Source organism: Trichomycterus rosablanca, chromosome 3 (assembly GCF_030014385.1).
Source record: "Trichomycterus rosablanca isolate fTriRos1 chromosome 3, fTriRos1.hap1, whole genome shotgun sequence".
NCBI classification, from domain to species: Eukaryota; Metazoa; Chordata; class Actinopteri; order Siluriformes; family Trichomycteridae; genus Trichomycterus; species Trichomycterus rosablanca.
The window spans coordinates 2,110,047-2,118,228 of NC_085990.1; positions in this window are offsets into that span (position 1 = coordinate 2,110,047).

Genomic DNA, 8,182 nt, shown 5'->3' on the forward strand with positions numbered 1-8,182 from the left:
ATTTCTTTATTAAGCTCTAAACCTTTTGTTTTGTTTACTCATATGTTGTAAAGTACAGTGGACCCTTGACTTACGAATTTAATTGATTCCAAAGTTCTGTTCTTAAGTCAAAATGTTCGTTAGTTAAACCTATTCTTCCCATAAGAAACCTCTCTAATGTCTTAAATGCTCTTTTTTTGTTATAAATACACGTATATTTTCCCTTAAATCTTAAATTATAGAATAGACAGTCCTGTAATAAACAATAATAAACAACAATACACAGTAGTACTGTACACAAACACACATCACATTTCAGTACAGTACGTGTGCTGTACCATACACCATAATACATTTCCTTCTTTATATATAAAATGTATCTACCAGAAACAACAATAACTCTCATATTTCTCTATTATTTCCTTCTTTATTTCAGTAGTGTTGTATTCTGTAGGTGTAATTGTACGAAATAATAATTTCCTTCTTCTCTCTCACTCACTGTCCCCGCTGTCTGATACACAGTGACACCTACTGGCAGGAGTAATTATTCAACAACAAAAAAACTGAGCTTTCTCTGCACCTTCTTTGGGGACATTTTAATATAGAATTTTACAAAATATAAAGAAAACACCGGAAAACACAGTCCGCTGTCCGAATGTTCGCTCACTGTTTATATATATATATATATATATATATATATATATATATAGAGAGAGAGAGAGAGAGAGAGAGAGAGAGAGAGAGAGAGACGGTCGGAGTCAACTTGTTCATGACGTCACGTGTTTTTCGCAAATTTCGGTTCGTAATCCGAAATTTGTTCGTACGTTAAGTTGAAAAAGATCGTTCGTATGAAATGTTCGTATGGTAAACCGTTCGTAACTCAAGGGTCTACTGTAACTATGTTACAACCGTTGTATGTTTATTTTTAGCATGGACCGGTTTCATATAGGATATCATTTCACAAACCGGGCAGGGGAGGGAGGATTTAAAATAGAAGAACTATACAGTAGAATGGAAAATCAGTGTGAATCCTGAGCTTTTATGTTGCAACGAGACGCTGCTCCCACCTAGTGGTGATTAGAGACAATAACACCTGAAGAGTTTTGGAAATTTAATTGCTCTTGTAGCGTCTCTAATTCTTTATTCTGTCTCTGTGGCCCGGTGGTTGGGGACCACTGCTTTAATTAAGGTACATTTCTCCTTCTTAAAAAGAAAAAAACAACAAAAACAAATAAGTTTGTATCTGTAAAGCTGATTTTTTTTTAATATTAAAAGAAATATTTCTTATGAAAGGGGAAAAAAAACAACACATAAAAAAATTAAACTTTAAAGTTGAAGTTTTAAGTTGGTTCTCTTTTCATGTGCTCGGGATTTTACCCTTTTGGGAAGCTGGTCGAGGTTTTATGAATATGAATTAAGCTTATAAGAAGTATTAAAATACTCATTTGCATGAGCAGACGTGTTGATAACGATGTTGTAAATACGCCGTGAGCTTTTGGGGCTGGAGACGTGAAATCCGTGCATTTGTACGTTGTACAGAGAAACCAAAAGCCATCGATATCGTGTCTATCATGTTTTCTTTCTTCATTTTTTTATGTTTTTGTTGTGTGTTTTCTGCATAAATGCTTCACAAATGTATAAGATTTTATGCTTTATTTGGGGTTTTTCTCATTATAAAATGTCCTTAAGTTGGCCTCTGTGTTTTAAATTGTACATAACGTCGTACATCGGTCAGATCACAAGATCGTCTTTCTTTGCTGTGGTTTGTACTTTCTGATGCATCCCCCTGTTCTGATGATGGATTTTTAAGCTGAACATAGAAACAGCAGCAGAAAACAATACCGGCTTTTATTTTATTATATTATTATTATCATTATTATTATTATTTTATTCGTTCTCACAGGCCATATGTTGCTCCGTATCATTTTGTTAAATAAGCTTACAATAAAGAATAAAGCAAATGAATCTGTATTAATTGTGTAGCTGCACTGTTTATCTGATCTAATCCCTTTCCACTTCGTTTACATGTAAGGTCGTGGGTTCGATTCCCAGGTGTCGCCTGTGGGAGCTGATACATTCTGCATAGTACAGATGTGCGACCTACAAAGTGCATCTGTAAAAGTATTATTATTATTATTATTATAAAAAACGTGAATTATAATGAATTTAATTCATATTAAATAGTGTTGGGGCGGCACGGTGGCTCGGTGGGTAGCACTGTGGCCTCACAGGTCCTTTCTGTGTGGAGTTTGCATGTTCTCCCCGTGTCTGCGTGGGTTTCCTCCGGGAGCTTCGGTTTCCTCCCACAGTCCAAAAACATGCAGTCAGGTTACCTGGAGACACTGAATTTAGGTGAATGTGTGTGTGTGTGTGTGTGTCTCCCCTGCGATGGACTATCTATTTATCTATCAGTCTGTCTGTCTGTCTATCTGTCTGTCGATCTATCGTCTATCTATATATAAAATTGTCTGTCTGCCTTTCTATCTGTCTATCTGTCTGTCTATCTATTGTTTATCTATATATAAGATTGGCTGTCTGTCCAACTGTCTATCTGTCTATCTATCTGTCTGTCTGTCTGTCTGTCTATCTATCCATCGTCTATCTATATATAAGATTGTCTGTCTGTCTGTCTGTCTGTCTGTCTGTCTATCCATTGTCTATCTATATACTGTATAAGATTGTCTGTCTGTCTATCTGTCTGTTGATCTATCGTTTATATATAAAATTGTCTGTCTGCCTGTCTGCCTTTCTATCTGTCTATCTGTCTGTCTATCTATTGTTTATCTATATATAAGATTGGCTGTCTGTCCAACTGTCTATCTGTCTGTCTGTCTGACTGTCTATCTGTCTATCTATCTATCTGTCTGTCTATCTATTTCTCACAATCATACATGACCAGGATTTTTAGACTCTACACGTTTCTTCATGGGTTTACTCTTGGTACGTAATTGTTGGAAGATCTTATTTTGATTTCTATAACCATGATCTGTAAGGTCGTGTCCTCACCACCGAAATAATTCCAGACCCAAGCACAATGGCTAGATCAGAAACAAACAGAATCCACGAGGAATCGATATCAGACGCACTACAGAGAGACTGAACGAGGGGGGATGGTGCGGGGGCGGGGGGGGGGGGGGGGGGGGGGGGACTGAAATCGATCACCGAGGACTCCACGTCGAGACTAAAATGCTTCCTAAGGTTTTGGGTTGCGTCCCTGGCTTCCAGTCACAGCGTCAGATGAAAAAGGCAAGATGGAAATGAAGCGTATAAAATTAAATCATCTAAAATAGCAGAAAGTGAGTTTGGTATGACATGTTCGGTCTTCAGTTTACAAAACAACATTTAATATGAATTAAATTCATTATAATAAACTATAAACTATTTTATAATAACGACTCTCTTACAGATGCACTTTGTAGGAGCTGAACGACTGATGGTGGCTCATCTGTTCTATGCAGAATTTATCAGCTCCCACAGGCGACACCGTAGGACCTCTGACAGCTCAGCTGCTCACACACACACACACACACACACACACACACACACACACACTACCGTGTCACATGACTGCAGCACTCTGCTAATGGTCCACATTCAAAACAAAATCTAATCAGTGGTCTGGTCTTCAATCAAGCAGCGGTTAAGGTACTAGATTAGTTGCCACTGTTGGGCCCCTAAACAAGGCCCTTAACCCTCAACAGCACAAACTGTATTCCAGTCACAGTTGTAAGTCGCTCTGGATAAAAGTATGTAAATCTTTTTTTTTTTACTTGTAGAAGTCTGATGGTCTCCTTTATGGGGTCTGATGCCCTTCCCTTCTTTTTGGGGGGTCTGATGCCCTCCGTTTAAGGGTCTTATGCCCTCCTTTGAGGGATCTGATGTTCTCCTTTTTGGGGTCTGATGTTCCTCCTTTTAGGGGTCTGATGTCTCCATTTAGGGGTCTGATGTCCTACTTTTTGGGGTCTGATGTTCCTCCTTTTATGGGTCTGATGCCTTTTTTTGGGGTCTGATATTCTCCTTTTTGGGGTCTGATGGTCTCCTTTTAGGTGCTTGATACCCTCCTTTTTGGGAATTTTGGAAGTGGCCACCCTGTGTGTTACTGGTTTGCTCGCTGAGTTCTTGTATGGAAGCTACTCATCACCACATTTAGTCTCTGATTAGAACCACATTAACTTTATTGATTTACTTTTATAAATCAGAACTCAGAGGTAAATAAGACACACACACACACACACACACACACACACACTCTCGTTTGTTTTATTTCGTCATGCCTTTATTCAAAGCACCATAAATGTCTCGTATGAATAAGAGACGAGATTCTGACGGTGGACTTGAGCAGACCGTTACACAGACAGGAACCTAACGCCTGTCGTCCCTAAGGCTAGAGAACACCAGTCATCTATTCTACAGTACAGTTTTACCAGTGTACCACAGCGAACATACAAAATTACATTAAATACTGAATCCACTGAAGTAGATGTTCAAGGTGTAACTGCTGTCCTCCTCAGTCCTTCCTGATAATCCTCTTCATCATTAAACGTCCTGGTGTACACAGTCTAAAACAACTGGAGACCTGTTTCTGTACTGGTTTAGGTCTGGTCAGACATACCTGAGCACGATTTCACACAAATTTCATTAATGTTTTTACAACAGGGTAATTAAACCTCCTAATCTTAAACAAGCAAAACTCAGAGCAGCAACTCACTGCTCAAATACCGCAAAGATTGCACATAGAGCACAATTAAAGCAAATGATAGCAAGTAGATTGTCGTAAAAACTAAATACTCAATTATCTCTCATTTATAGATCTTTTTTAAGGGGGGAATAATTCAACTAAAAAATTTAAATCTGTAGAATTTGGTCATTAAAGCTGCAGTGTGTAACTTGCAGGCAGGTAAAATATTTGGACCAACCTGGCATGAGCTCACAAGCAAATCAAATAAACAAAAAATAAATTTATAAATATATAAATAAATAAAAATAAAAATAAATAAAAATATAAATAAATAAATACAAATATAAATAAATAAATACATAAATATATAAATAAATATATAAATAACAAAATATATAAATTAAATATATACATATAAATAAATATATAAATAAATAAATATATAAACCAAATAAAAATACAAATAAATAAATATATAAATAAATAAAAATATAAAATAAATAAAAATACAAATAAATAAATATATACATAAATAAAAATACAAATAAATAAATACATAATAAATGAAAATATAAAATAAATAAAAATATAAATAAATATATAAATAAATAAAAATATGAATGAATAAAAATATGAATAAATAAATATATAAATAAATAAATATAAAAATAAATAAAATTTTAAATAAATAAAAATACAAATAAATGAATAAAAATATAAAATAAATAAATATATAAATAAATAAAAATATAAAATAAATAAAAATATAAATAAATAAATATAAAAATAAATAAATATATAAATAAATAAATAAAACAACCTTTTGAACCCCACCACAGAAAAACTTGGGACGTTTGGTAAAATGTAGTAAAAACTAAATAAAACAATCTGTGAGTTGATTCTCTTGCACCTTTATTTAGCTGATAAAAAAAAAAAAAAAAAAAAAAAAAAAAAAAATTTGAAACTCTGGCTGATTACATTTTGTAAATAAAAACACATTTTTAAAAAGATGCTGCAAAAAACTCGCAAACGTTGGGACAGGAGCAAAACGAGTAAAAACTTTATACCATATTTATTCCACTATAACCAGTTGTAGCCTAGTGGTAAAGGTACTGGACTAGTATTCAAACGGTCGCTGGTTCAAGCCCAGGTTGCCACTGTTGGGTCCTTGAGCAAGGCCCTTAACCCTTAATTGCTTAGACAGTATTCTGTCACAGTACTGTAAGTCGCTTTGAATAAAAGTGTCCGCTAAACGCAGAGAATGTAAATAATCAGGTGAACTTGTTACGTTATGATTGGTTATAAACTGAGGATCCACCAAAGGATCTTTGGCTCACTGTTTTGTGAGAGAATTGCCAGGAATTTAGGATCTGATGTTCTCCATTTAGGGGTCTGATGCCCTACTTTTTGGGGTCTGATGTTCCTCCTTTTATGGGTCTGATGCCTTTTTTTTGGGGTCTGATATTCTCCTTTTTGGGGTCTGATGTCCTACTTTTTGGGGTCTGGCGTTCTACTTTAGGGGTCTGATGTCCTACTTTTTGGGGTCTGATGCCCTATTTTTTGGGGTCTGATGCCCTACTTTTTGGGATCTGATGGTCTCCTTTTAGGTGCTTGGTTATAAACTGAGGATCCACCAAAGGACCAGTCTTTGGCTCACTGTTTTGTGAGAGAATTGCCAGGAATTTAGGTTTTTCACCATCTACCGGACATGATATTGTGAAAGAATTCTAAGAATCAGAGAGATCTCAGTGTATGAAACTACTGTTATATGTGTGTGACGTTTGAGCCCTCAGACAGCACTGGATGAGAAATCGTCATGTTACGTGGGCTTAGGAGTGCTTCCGAAAACTGTTGTCACTAAGCACAGTCCACCGCTGCATCGAGAAATGCAACCTAAACTCGTACAGCCGTACATCAAGTTCTCTGGGTCTGAGCTCATCTCAGATGGATCAAAAGAAAGTGGAAATGTGTGCTGGGGTCAAATGAGTCCACGTCTCAAGTTGTTTTGGGGAAATTGATATTGAGACATCAAAGAACGAAAAGGACCATCCGTCCTGTTATGAGCGAAAGGTGCAACGGTACTATATATTAGACAGAGCCAGACCTCATTCTGCATGCGCTACAACAGCGTAGACACAGAGTGCATGTGCTAAACTGGCCTGCCTGCAGGCCACATCTGTTTCCTATTGAAAATGCATCATGAACAGGAGACACTGACTCTTCACAATCACGGACTGTCAGCTGAAGTCCCAACGCATTAAAAAGTCTCATCAATAGGAACGCTGATGGAACACAGGGGGAAACACACCTCCGTCCCAAATTTTTTGGAGCGTGTTGCAGGTATTAAATATCAAATGTATTATTTATTTTATTTTTTTTGGCTGTTCCCGTGTATATGGGGTCATCATAGTGGAAACCAGACTGTTATGTATGCAGTGTTTATGTCTGATGCTTTCTGAAAGCGCGGCACAAATTTAACATCTGTTTACACTTACAAAATACAATTATTTATTTATTTATTTATATTTAGTTTTTATTTTATTTAATATTTACTAGGTTTAGTCTGTTTTTGCACTATGCTGATGTGTTTGTGATGTTTGTAATGATGTGAGTTGCTGCTGTAACACTGCAACTTCTCTTTAAGGATCCAATCACTCACTGTACTAACTGCTTATCCAATCAGGGTCGCGGGGGGTGCTGGAGCCTATCCCAGCTTTTCAATGGGCACAAGGCACACAGTAACACCCTGGACGGTGTGCCAGACACATGTATACAGACACACAGACACACACCCATTCACCTACAGGGCAATTCAGTGTCTCTAATTAACCTGACTGCATGTTTTTTGGACTGTTGGAGGAAACCGGAGCTCCCGGAGGAAACCCACGCAGACACAGGGAGAACATTCAAACTCGGCACAGAAATGACCCGGACCACCCCACCTGGGGATCGAACCCAGGACCTTCTTGCTGTGAGGCGACCCATCAATTAATTAATAAATCAATTTACATTTTCTGCATTTAGCAGACGCTTTTACCCAAAGCGACTTACAATTATGAATGAACACGATTTGAAGCAATTAAGGGTTAAGGGCCTTGCTCAGGGCAAGTGGCAACTTGGCGATGATGGGGCTTGAACCGGCAACCTTCTGATTACTAGCCCAGTACCTTAACCACTAAGCTATCACTGCCCTAACAATAATGTTTACCAGAGGGATATTCCACTAGCACACCAGCGCCGAGGTTCTGAACTCCTCGGTTCGTTGCCATCTAGACATGGTCCTGCTAGGGCAGGATGACCGGACTATGTGGGCGGGGTCTTCGAACGATGTGTAAGGACCCTGATTAGCACAAGCAGCAATATACCCTCCACGACTGCAATCAGGGATCCACCAGCAGCGGAAAACAGATCGACTACGATAAATTGTGTTAAGGAACAATAAATAATAATAATGTTGATCAGTGTGTGTAAATATATGCTGTATATTCAGCTTTTCTTTAATTAGATGACAAAATACATCATAGT